The sequence below is a fragment of the Dromiciops gliroides genome, chromosome 5, assembly GCF_019393635.1.
Source record: "Dromiciops gliroides isolate mDroGli1 chromosome 5, mDroGli1.pri, whole genome shotgun sequence".
In the NCBI taxonomy this organism is placed as follows: domain Eukaryota; kingdom Metazoa; phylum Chordata; class Mammalia; order Microbiotheria; family Microbiotheriidae; genus Dromiciops; species Dromiciops gliroides.
Genome location: NC_057865.1, coordinates 49,831,474 through 49,844,568, shown reverse-complemented (window position 1 = coordinate 49,844,568; position 13,095 = coordinate 49,831,474).

Here is a 13,095-nt window from a genome sequence, read left to right as displayed (position 1 = left end):
TTGGATAATGCAAATCACTTAAGAAGAATTGCTTATGAAGTCTATATCAGCCATTCACTGAGAGATCCCTCTTCTCCACATCTGACATCATCTACCATTCTTCCTTTACTCCAGTCTATAATTCCAAGGTGGCCCTCCTTGCCAAAGGAAACCCTTCTACCATCACCCTTTACCCCATATTCTCACTTAGGAATTTCCAAGACATCTCTCTCCTGGTTCTCTTCCTACTTGTCTCACTGTTTCTTCTGTCTCTTTTTCTGGATCTTCATCCACATCATGCTCACTAATTGTGAGGTACCAAGTCAATTGGCATTTATTAATCACCTATCTACTGTGCACCAGGCACCGTGCTAAGCCCCAGGGATACAAAGAAAAGAAAAAAGAGTCCCCATCCTCAAGGAGCTCACATTTGAAAGACAACATACCACCAATTATCTACACACAAGACACAAGCAGAAAGAAGGCATTGGCACTGGAAGACTTGGGGAAGGGATCAGAAAAGGTCTGTTGCAGAAGATGGGATGTGAGGAGATTCAAAGGAAGGCAGCAGGGGCCAGCTAGGTGGCGCAGTGGATAGAGCACTGGCCCTGGATCCAGGAGGACCTGAGTTCAAATCTGGCTTCAGACACTTAACAATTACTAGCTGTGTGACCTTGGGCAAGTCACTTAATCCCAATTGCCTCACCAAGAAAAAAAAAAGGCAGCTGAGCTAGGAGGCAGATGTGCAGATGGGAGAGAGCACAAAAAGCCAATGTTACCATATTAAAACATAAGCTGCTTAAGGATGTTTACATTGCCTTGTTTCTATATTGGAGTCACCACTTCTTAGCACAGCGCTTGTCACATAGCTTAATCAACATTCACCACCACCATCTTCTGCTCCTTTGGGATACCTAAAACTGCTAAGGGTGACAAAGCCTTTTATTCAATAGATATCAGACTTTTAAAAAAATAACCCCCAGATGTAATATACTAATTTAAATTCACACTAACAAGGAAACTGCTGATGATTCCTAAGAACAGGTTTGTCAGGAGGGAGGAGAGTAAGAGCATAAGGGTTTTCTATATAAGAAGGAAGATGTGTGCTATTCCCATGGGGAGGAAAAGAGGCAGAACAGACAGATTGGGGGTGCCAAAGAGCCTACTGCACAGTTTGCCTTAGAAAAGCCACTGGTTTACACTTTATTTCTTTATTAACTTTAATTTTTCAGTTGGAAATCAAAAGGCCAGACTTCATGTCCTGGCAATGCCACAAAATTGCTGTTTGATCTTGTTTTTGTTTTTGTTTTGTTTTGTTTTTTGCTGTTGTTGGTTTTGGTTTTTTGCAGGGCAATGGGGGTTAAGTGACTTGCCCAGGGTCACGCAGCTAGTAAGTATCAAGTGCCTGAGGCCGAATTTGAACTCAGGTACTCCTGAATCCAGGGCCAGTGCTTTATCCACTGTGCCATCTAGCTGTCCCTGTTGAAGTATTTTTTGCAGCTAAGAGGCACATGGTATAGTGGAAAGTGACCTGGCCCCAGAGGCAGAAAGTGTGGGTTCAAGGCCTATTTCTCCCATATACTAGTTTCATGACACTGGACAAGTCACTTAAACCTCTTGGGGCTCTAGGCAATCCTTTCATACTATAATTTCCTCACTAAAAAGTTCTGTGCACTCACAAAAGCATAGGCCCTGTTGTGTGTGTGTGTGTGTGTGTGTGTGTGTGTGTGTGTGTGTGTGTGTGTGTGAGGATCATAGATGTAGAGTCAGAGGGACCCCAGAAGTCCAAGAGTTCAGTCTCCTCATTTTGCAGAGGAGGAAACTGGGGCCCTTGTCCATGAATGACACTCACCTAGTGGCATACGGCCAGGAAGTACCTGAGGAAGCCTCCAAGTTCAAGTCTTCTTGATGCCAAGATCCTTGTTTGATCACCCACTGAACTCTATCCACGTGAGCTTCCTCCTGTGCTTAGGTGTGAGCATACTTTATGTGTACATGTGTAATTTTCAGTTAGGATGGTCAGCTCCAGTTTGACATGCATGATTCTAATTGAAAAGAACAAAATAAGGGGCAGCTGGGTGGCGCAGTGGATTGAGCACTGGACCTGGATTCAGGAAGACCTGAGTTCAAATCCAGCCTCAGACACTTGACACTTACTAGCTGTGTGACCCTGGGCAAGTCACTTAACCCCAATTGCCTCACTAAAAAGAAAAGAACAAAATACTTTAATCCTGAAGAAAAGCCCATGGAGTCATTTGCCTCTGCAGAAATAACTAAGCGATTAGGAAATGAAGGTAGTGGTTTAAACCAAATTTTCTAATAACAACTGCCCAATAATATTTTTTTAAAAATAACTCCTAGTGTGTTGTTTCCCATGCACTGTGATCCATAGCTTAGCATTTAGAATGAAGGGGGATGGGGCGATCCCAAGCTGCCTTCCACTTTCCTCCCTCCCAGTCCCTTCACAGTGGAGTATCTGCCGGAACTGACCTTCATTGTTATTCACTTACCTCATCTCTGCCCTGCTGATCCCACAGATAGCTAGGTGTCCTGGAGACCAGATACTCAGACATGTGGATTGAAACAGGATGTCTTAAAAATGGGTTTTAGCTGGGCTCCTGGTAGGTTTAATGAGCTGTGGCCTTTGCTCATTGATTTTATTACAGCTGGTTGGCAGAGCCAGGGACAATGATCATCTTTGTTTTACCCAGAAGAAAATAGAGAGCAGATAAAAACTGGGGGAGCTTCTTTTTACTATGTCAAGAAGCCTTCCCCTTTCTCAAATCAAGGGTGCAACAGGAAGATGCTTGGTTGTTGCTGCCATTCAGTTCTGGTCCTGGCTTGCTGGCATCAAATGTCATAAAACCTCTACTTGTTAAGTTTGGCTTAAATGCAGTTCAGAAACATCATGTTCTGCCACAAGTTTGAATTAGTCATTGGGAGCTCTGGAGAAGGAAGAAGGCAACCGGTTCTTGAAACTGTTATGGGCCCATAGAACCCCAGAAGTTCTCTGGGGCACATCAAAGAACCTTCTGGTGAAACTAAACCAGAGGACAGACACGCCTAGAGAGATACTGAGCTAGCTCCTGGACCCCCACCCTACATTCTAGTCTCCTTCAACCCTGGGGAGATAAGATTAGGTGTGGCTGCTTCCTTTGTTTCCTGAGGAGAGAGGTGTTTTGAGAGATCTGCAGCCACCCCTCACCCAATTCCTCCAGCCACCACCAGTGGGGGATGGTCCTCCCTCACTAAAGGAACTGGCCAGTCAGATGGTCACCCCCGTCTCCTGCTCAAGGACATTGGTACCTCAGAGCCACACTCTGCCTTGCTTTTCTCCCCATGAGAAGTCCAAGGATTTCTTTCATGGTTTCCCTTCCTCTTCCTCTAAATAAACTACTGTCTTATTCTAACTGCTTTTATGTGCAAGAGGGCGGAATTCTTTAAAGAGGAATTCCTAAGGATCCCAAACCCCTATCCCTACCCAACCCCCCCCTACCCTATTTTCCTCATGACGTTTTATGGGCCTATAACAAAACAAAACAAGTTGTAGCTCTGAGCAGCCACAGCTGTCCAGCCGAATTCTATTGTATTCAAATTTCAGTTTTCAAAAGCTCTAGCTAGAAGGTGAAAAATAGGGGTGGGCAGGAGAAGAGATTTCATAAATGCACACCCCTTCCAAAAAGGTCAGGTAGCAAAGAGAACTTCTGATTGGAGAAAGAGTCATAAAGGATTATACAGAATTTTTTCTTCTTTTTTCTTTTATTTCCTCCCTCCCTTCCTTCCTTCCTTCTTTTTGAAGAGAAAAATGGACTGCTTTTAGAGAGGAGAGCTAAAGAGAAAACTAGTTTTCTTTATTCCCTCTCCGCCCCGCCACCTCCACATCCTTTCTTGATCTCCCTGTGATGTTGAGAAAGTTAAGAACTGAAACCTGAGATTTCAGTTCCTGAATCCCCTGAAAGAAAAAGATGATTAGGAATCCTAAAAGATTAGGAAGAAAAAAAATGCCTGATTTTAACAGCATTTGCAAGCTAATTGTATGTAGGTATTTTGCTTTTCTTATATTTTACTCAATATGAATGGCAGCTAGATGGTGTAATGGATAAAGCACTGACTTCGAAGTTAGAACAACCTGAGTTCAAATCTCACCTCAGACACTTAGTAGTTATGTGACCCTGGGCAAGTCACTTAACCCCACTTGCCTTAAACATCCAGGATCATCTCCAGTCATCCTGATATAGATCTTACCACTGGACCCAGATGGCCCTGGAGGAGAGTCAGGTTGGTAACCTTGTACAGTCCTCCCTCACTTCAATTCGCCGTGACATCATGGTCCTCTTCAAGGACGAACAACAACAACTCAATATGACTACACTTTACTACATGTGAGCTTCTTATATTTTACTCTATCAGCTTTACTGTTTATTAACTATATTTAGGTATTTTAAAATAATATTTGGGCATGTATATGTGTGTATGTATGTTTATATGTGATGAAAACATGTTCCTTTTCCTGACTGAATCACATGATTGAGGCCTCACCAACACTGGATGGCAATTTACCCTAACTAATTGTAGTAAAAGCACTCAAGAGGAGATGAAGAGTCTCTGAATCTGCAGACATACAGAACAGTACAATGCAGTTGCCAACAATCATTTCAATTTCCAATTTAATTCAGCAATGTTTATTAAATCAAGGCTATAAATAGGTGGTAATCCCTGCTACCAGGAAAGCTGAGACTGGCTGATCTCAAGACCCACAGTTCCCTAAGCTGATGGAGTGTCCACACTAAGCTGCCTAAAAAGGCAAAAAAAAAAAAGCAGGTCAAAGCTGCAGGGCCAATTGGACTGGATCCAGGCACATGAATTACCCCCCCCCCCCAACTCTCAGCTTGGGCAAGGTAAGAAGAATCATTCTTTTAAAAAAAGTAGAAGCAGCTAGGTGGCACAGTGAATAAAGCACCAGCCCTGGATTCAGGAGGACCTGAGTTCAAGTCTGACCTCAGACACATGACATTCATTTGCTAGCTGTGAGATGCTGAGCAAGTCACTTAACCCTCATTGCTCCACCAAAAAAAAAAAAAAAAGTAACATGGTATAAAGGAAAAAAAGTTGAGGATTTGAAGTCAGATGAATTATATTCAAATATTGGCACCTCTGACCTTAGTTGAGTAATTTAAATTCTAGGATAGTATCTTTATTTTCTTAGCTATAAAAAAGGAGATAATTATGCTGATTGACCTCTAAAGTTGCTTCCTACCCTAGGACCTATGAGCCCATAGACAAAGTGCTTATGTGAGGTGCAGGAAAAGTTCCCCAGAAAAATAAAACATTGCTCTTAGACTGTATGGCTTACAATCTAGTAATAATAATATATAGGTGATATTTATATAGCAGCACATAGTGGGCACTTAATAAATATTTATTGATCGATTTATATAGTACTTACTATGTGCCAGGAGGCATATGGATTCAGCTAGGTGGGCCTGGAGTCAGGAAGACTGAAGTTCAACTCCTGCTTCAGACACTTACTAGCTATGTGACCCTGGGTAAGTCATTTAACCATTATTTGCCTTAAAACACTGGAGAAGGAACTGACAAACCACTCCAGTATTTTTGCCAAGCAAACCCCATGGACAGCACTCATGTGCTGAGAGGTCACGTAAAGTCAGACATAACTGGACAACAACAAATGTGCCAAGCACTTTACAATTATTATCACAACAACCCTGGAAGATAGGTATCATTATTATCCCCATTTTACAGATGATCAAACTGTGGCAAACAGAGGTTAAATGATTTGACCAGGGTCACACAACTAGTAAATTTCTGAGGCTGGATTTGAACCCAGGTCTTCCTGACTCTAGGCCAGATACACTACCCATTGTAGCACTTGAATACAGGAAATACATTTACCCAAATAAGTTTAATACAAAATAAACTCTGATGCCTACAACAAGAGAACTACAACGTACTATCAGAAGTCTTAAGAAAGGAAAGACATTTTCACCTGTAGGGATTAAAGAAGCTTTATGGAAGAGGCAGTGTTGAAGCAAGGTCCTGAAGGACTGATAGATAGCATTTCTGCAGGTGGAAATGGGGGAGAGAGACCATTCCAAAGGCAGAGAATGACATGAATTCAAGCAAGAGGCAGGGAAGCATGAGACACATGCACACAGGAATGTGCTGGAGCCAGCTCGGGTTTAGAGAGCGGATTGTTAAATTCTCAGTGTGAGCATTTATACCACAGGAAGGAGCAAATGCTATAAATCAGGGACTGAACATTTTGTGGATTGTCTTAACTTGAGAAAGTGATGGGGAAAATGTTAATGATGCCAAGTAGCCTCAAAGAGGCATCTTGCTCACATTTTTCCCCTGGAGAGCCACTTTTTAAATATTTGCCCGCACATTACTGCAGAAAAAGGGCCTGAGAATCTTCCCAGTTTGCTTGGAGCCTTGTGTGCTCAGAGAGAAGCTTTAGAGAACCCTAAAATGGGAAAGCAGTACCAGATCCTGGAGGGCTGTGAAGACCAGGGCAAAAAGGGGGGGAACTTTATTGGCCAGGAATAAGGAGCCACTATGGTTCTGAGCTTAGGAGTGGCCTGGTCAGATCAAAGCATAAAGAACATAAATCTGGCGGTCTTTTTAACATGAAAATTAAGCAGATGCATGAAATCCTTCTCTTGAGATCTGTCTTTAAAGACAATTACATGGTTACAATTAACCTGAGCTAGAACTGAACTAAGCAGAAAAGTAATTCTCCAGGGCCGGTGCTCTATCCACTGTGCCACCTAACTGCCCCTCTTTTTGTACGATGAAAATCCTTTCTTTTTTCTTCAGACTAGGTTTTTTTTTTGTCTAGATGCTGCCAAGTGACCAGTTTACAGGCCAGTTCAATTATATAATCTCTTACTTGATGAAATGAATCACATGCTTTATCTTAATTAAGAAATTACTAACTTTGGATTATTGCAATGCTTTTTTAGTAAAGGGCAAAAAATGCTTCAAAACAAAGAGAAACCTTAGCATCAATAATGAGTGTTTTGAAGGAGCACCATACAATTGAAAAAGCCTTGGCTCCCCAATAATCGAATCAGAATTCAAATCCTTCCTCTGACATTTACTGCTTGTGTGACCTTGGGCAAGTCACAGTACTGACTGGGTTCTCAGTTTCATCATCTGAGAAGGAGGAGGAGGAGGCAGAAGAGGAGGAGGCGGAGGAGGAGGTGGTGGAGGAGGAGGAGAAGGAGGAGAGGTTGGAGAAGAAGAAGGAGAAGGAGGAGAAGAAGAAGAAGAAGAAGAAGAAGAAGAAGAAGAAGAAGAAGAAGAAGAAGAAGAAGAAGAAGAAGGAGGAGGAGGAGGAGGAGAAGGAGAAGGAGAAGGAGAAGGAGAAGGAGAAGAAGGAGAAGAAGAAGAAGGAGGAGGAGGAGGAGGAGGAGAAGAAGGAGAAGAAGAAGGAGGAGGAGGAGGAGGAGAAGAAGAAGAAGGAGAAGAAGGGGAAGAAGGAGAAGGAGAAGGAGGAGAAGGAGGAGGAGAAGAAGAAGAAGAAGAAGAAGAAGAAGAAGAAGAAGAAGAAGAAGAAGAAGAAGAAGAAGAAGAAGAAGAAGGTGGCAGCATTGGGATGTGATGCCCTCTGAGGTCCTTTCCAGCTCTAGATCTGGGCGTCCAATCTACTGCCCCTTACAACCTTGGACAAGTCACACCAACTCCTTGGTCCTCAGTTTCCTCATCTGTAAGGGGGGGATGGAGAGGAGCGATGCCCTCTGAGGTGCCTTCTGGCTCTTGCTCTAAATCCATGCAAAGCTCCGCACACAAGGACCCACCTCCTCCAACCATCTCCAAATGACAGCCCGAAGTTGAGCTGCTGTCATGGCACCAAATGAGAGTCTCTTGTGGTCCGAAGGAGACACACGTGTGGTTGCAGCCATTCTACCTGCAAACCATGTTCCGTGCAATGCACAGAATGATCCAAGGAGATTCTTCCACATGGCCAGTTCTGAAGCCTCTCTTAGTTCTTCCCTCCTTCTAGCACCAATGTGACAAGCCTGGGTTTCCAAGGAACGCCCATGTTTAGCTGAGCCAAAACCTAGATGTCTGTTCATGCAGCTATAAAATTATTGAACTGGAAAAGACCCCATGGGGTAAGCTCTAATCCGGTGCCGGAATGATGCCTCCCTCTAAACTGATCAGAAACAGGATTTTTTTTCCCCATTTCTGTCCCATGGAGGAGTTAGGGAATCCAGGGGCGGGGAAAGAATAGGAGGTATGTGTTGCATGAAACTTCTCTGAAGGATTTTCAGTGCCCTGTGTTCTCACCAGCCCTACGGAACTTTAATCAGAGAGGGCTTGTGGGATTATAAGAGTCAGGGAAATTGTATAAATGATGAGTAGTAAGGACTGGACAGCTAGGTGGCACAGTGGCTAGAGTGCCAGGCCTGGAGTCAGGCAAGATCTGGGTTCAAATTTGACCTCAGACTTTTACAAGCTGTGTGACCCTGAGCAAGTCACTTAACTCTGCCTCAGTTTCCTCATTTCTAAAATGAGCTGGAGAAGGAAATGACAAATCACTTCAGTATCTCTGCCAAGAAAATTCCAAATGGGGTCATGAAGAGTCAGACACAACTGAAAAATGACTGACCAGCAATAAGGACTGAATAGGAAAACAACCTTAGAGGAAGTTCTGGTACGTGGGAAACAGTGGACTTGAGTCAGAATACCTGGGCTGGGTCATCTTCAGCCAGTCATCTATCATCTCTCCAAACTTTCATTTTCTCATATGTAAAAAAAAAAAAAAGGGAGGCGGAGATGAGGAGAAATAAGGGAACAAGTGTTTCTGATATACTTCTGGTGTTAAAGCACCGTGCTCAGTGCTTTAATAATATAAGGTCATTTGATGGATGCAGAATTGGCCTTGAAGCCAAGAAGTTCCAGGCTTAAGTCTTCCCTCTGACGCACACCAGCTGCATGACCTATGTATGGTAAATTGCTTAACTTCCCAGCATTTTAAGCAACTCTCTGTGAGAATGAGTGGCATGTTCTCATGGAATTTCAGAATCAGAGGGGAACGGAGAAGCCACCTAATACAACTTATACCTGTAAGGAAAACAATACCTTCTAAAACAAACCTGATAAGGGGTCACCAAGGCTTTGGCCAAAGGTCTTCATGAAAGGGAACCCAGGACTCCCCAGAATGGTCCATTCCATGTTCTTGCTTAGAGCAAGTCTAAATTTGTCTCTGTGGACAGTGCTTTGTAAATTGTAGGACTCTCTATGCCTGTAATTGTGAACTGGCCACTGAGGGCCAAGGCCTGAGTATATTTGCAGATGACCCTTGTGGATGTCCCATGAGCTTGTTTCTTTTTGTTTGTTTGTTTTTTGTTTTTTGGAGGGCAATGAGGGTTAAGTGACTTGCCCAGGGTCACACAGCTAGTAAGTGTCAAGTGTCTGAGGTCAGATTTGAACTCAGGTCCTCCTGAATCCAGGGTTGGTGCTTTATCCACTGCGCCACCTAGCTGCCCCGAGCTTGTTTCTGAAAGTTCACCATACTGTGGAAAGGAAGGGCCTAGCTCGCCTCTCCAAAGCATGTGTCCTAGCTCTTCTGATGTTTCAGGAATTTGCCAATTTTTCTCTCTGGGATCCCCCAAAACTAGAGAATCTAATAAGTCCTGCTACATACCCCCTCCTGTGGGCCCCTGCTTATATAATGGGCCCAATATTTCCCTAGATGAGTCCCTACATGCAGCCCTTATGCATTCTGGGGGTCCTTTTCCCAACTCACACTCACACTGGTAGCCTGGCTACATCCACCCTGAGGATTTGGGATATCTTTTTTTTTTTAAGTTGAGGCAATTGGGGTTAAGTAACTTGCTCAGGGTCACATAGCTAGTAAGTGTTAAGTGTCTGAGGCTGGATTTGAACTCAGGTACTCCTGAATCCAGGGCCAGTGATCTATTCACTGTGCCACCTAGCTGCCCCTGGGATATCTTTCTAATCCTATTGGTTCAAGCCACCATTGCAATGCATCCCACACACACAGCGTGCAGTCATCAGTGTCTTAGTGTTGCTTATTGGGTTGATAGCTCCTGGATATCATTGATGAAAAGTTATTAACAATCAATTTTACCAAGGGATACTTACTAAAAAGTTATAGTAAGAGGAGAAGTACAAAGAAATCTCCCTGAACCATGGCACAGGCTACCACCTCAGGCCCAGCTGGGGAGAGTGAGCTCAATTTTAATGCATTTACAACACAGTATTCACCCTACCAGGTCCACTTCCAAATGTGGCACAGGTGCTAAACAAGTTTCTCCCTTGCTGTAGGACTTGGCATCTCAGTTGTCAGATAGAGACACTGCTGGCCTGCTTTGCTCTTAGACAAACTAAGGGGTACAGAACTAAGGGGTGACAGAATGCTAGACCTAGAGTCAGGAAGAGCTGAATTCAAATCTAACCTAAGATACTTACCAGATGGGCAAGTCATTTAACCTCTGTCTGCCTCAGTTTCCTCATCTATAAGATGGGAGTAATAATTGCATTTAGCTCACACCCGTCATTGAGGACCAAGTGAGATGATGGTACTTGCTAAATGTTTATTTCTTTCCTCCCTCCCTTTATTGCTTCCTTCGTTCCTTCCTTTCTTTATTCCTCCTTTCTTTCCTTCCTCAGGGTCACACGGGTGCCTCATCCAAATTGGCTTCAGAAGCTATGATGATCTCTGCTGTGGGCTCCAGCCACTGGACTCTGGAGGCTCCTCTGACCTTTCAAATCTCACAAATTGGTCCCTTATCCAATATTCCTTCATTGAAGAGCAGGAAAGGATAGGGACAACAGCGACAGAAGTGACAGAGGTGCTGTGTGGCTTTGAAGCAAGAGGGCTGCCATTGTGGGGAGGGGCTCCCCTGCCTGGAGGCCTTCTGCATTTCTTCCTCTTCCCTAGAACTGCCAGAGCAAGAGGAAGGCAATTAGGCCGGTCGGCCCTTTTTGCATAGTGCTTAGTTCTGACTAAGAAGACAAGGAACAATCATAGATACCTGTGCATCCTCTGAAGAGGAGTTCTGGGCCCCTCCATTCTGCATCCTTAAAAGTAAGCTGTCCAACCTCCCCTCCCCAAATGTGTCCCTAAGATATGCTCCCAGGACTGGGCCCTTATTGTCCAGTTCCCCGTTACATAGAAAAGTTATCTCCGGGGTGGCTAGGTGGCACAGTGGATAAAGCACCGGCCCTGGATTCAGGAGTACCTGAGTTCAAATCCGGCCTCAGACACTTGACACTTACTAGCTGTGTGACCCTGGGCAAGTCACTTAAACCCCATTGCCCCACAAAAAAAAAAAAAGAAAAAGAAAAAGAAAAAGAAAAGTTATCTCATTTGATCCTCATGACAATCCTGAGACATAATAATAACAACAATATTACCTAACATGTATTAAACACCTACAATGTGCCAGGCAGATAAGGTGCTGCTATTACCCCCATTCTACAGTTAAAGAAACTGAGACAGATGGAAGCAGGGTACCTTCCCCAGGGTCACCCAGCAAGTGTCTAAGGCTAGGTTTGAATTCAAGTCTTCCTGCCGCCAGTCCCTACACTCTATCTGCTACACCTCTAGGTGTTCTTTCAGTTCAAGTTTTGTCATAGGCTATGAAACCTTGAGCAAATCACTCAACCTCTGAGGACCCCCTGGAAGCTTCCTAAGATGAGAGGTGGCAGATTAGTTGCCAATCCACTGCGAGGGAGAGGGTCCTCACCAAGAGCTCCTAATACAATGAAATCTCAACTTCACACATATGTACACACATTTATGTGTGTGTGTGTGTGTTAGCAGTGATTACAATGTCATGACTAGAGGTCAATGTGCCCAGGAATGGTATCTGGTGGGTCTTCCTGTGACGATTCACAATTCAATTGGGTAAATGCCTTGATTATTTCTGAAGGAAGAAGTTTTACAACATGACCCAGGAAGCAGGGGATGAGGTCGGATGCTCCTGCTCATAGGAAGGGAAGAACCAGAGAGGTCCAACGAGGACCTACAGGTCCCTCAACGGGAATGGGTCCTGAGGGAGCCAGGTCACCAGGATACCCCCAGAGCTGGATAATTGCCTCAGAACCTCCCAAAGCACCGGGTTCTTAAGATGCAGACATGTAGAGAAGACTCACCAAAGTCCCAGACACAACATGCTATCCCTGACCATTTCTAAGCAGCAAAGTTCATCTCAGGTCGCTCCTCAGAAGCACGAGTGCGAGACATGGGCTCAGAAACCCAGGATTGAATTCCCTTTCTTTGGCTTACTGCCAGAGGGACCTCGGACTGGTGACCCCACCACTCTAAGTCTGTAAAATGAAGGTAACATAACGTAACAGAAGTGCCTTCTTCACAGAAGTACAGTAAGGATCAAAGGAGATAATGTACAAAAAATGCTTTGGAAAACTTACAGGATAGAATAACCAATTGCCTGCTCATAGTTGGCTTTTAATAAAATACTTCTTTGATGTATTGATCAACTATACCAATTTTTTTCTACTTCTTTTCCTTTTCCTTTTTTTTTTACTCTGAATAAGTACTATTTATTAAATGGGATGTCTCTCTGGGAGCAAGAAGGGGAGGAATACTGGGGGAAACTAAGGTGATGTAAAAATAATACATTTTTTTAAAATGTAAAAATAAATAAAATGCTTCTTTAACTCAATCAATCAACAGGCATCTATCAAGCATTCACTATGTGCCAAGAACTTTGTTAAGTGCTAGGGATACAAAGAAAGGCAAAAACTGAACTGAATTGAATTGAACTGAACCAAGTCCAATCTACTCCTTTTACAGAAGAAACCTCAGGTGAACTAACTTTCTAAAAGGTTGTATGACTAGGTTGAATGCAGGAATTCTACGCTTGCTGATTTAAACAAGTCAGCTTTGAGTAACCTTCAATAATTCCTTCTTTTCTGGAGCTTAACTTTACACCCTACTATTACAGATTAAATGATCACAATTAATCTTACTGGTAATGTCTGAGGCTACAAGGAAATGAAAAGCTTCTTATTTTCAAAGCACATTTCCAAAGCCTCTCTCTCTCTGTCCCATGGAGCCTCTTCTAGACAATAGGGATCCAAGAGTAAAGGAGGACTTTG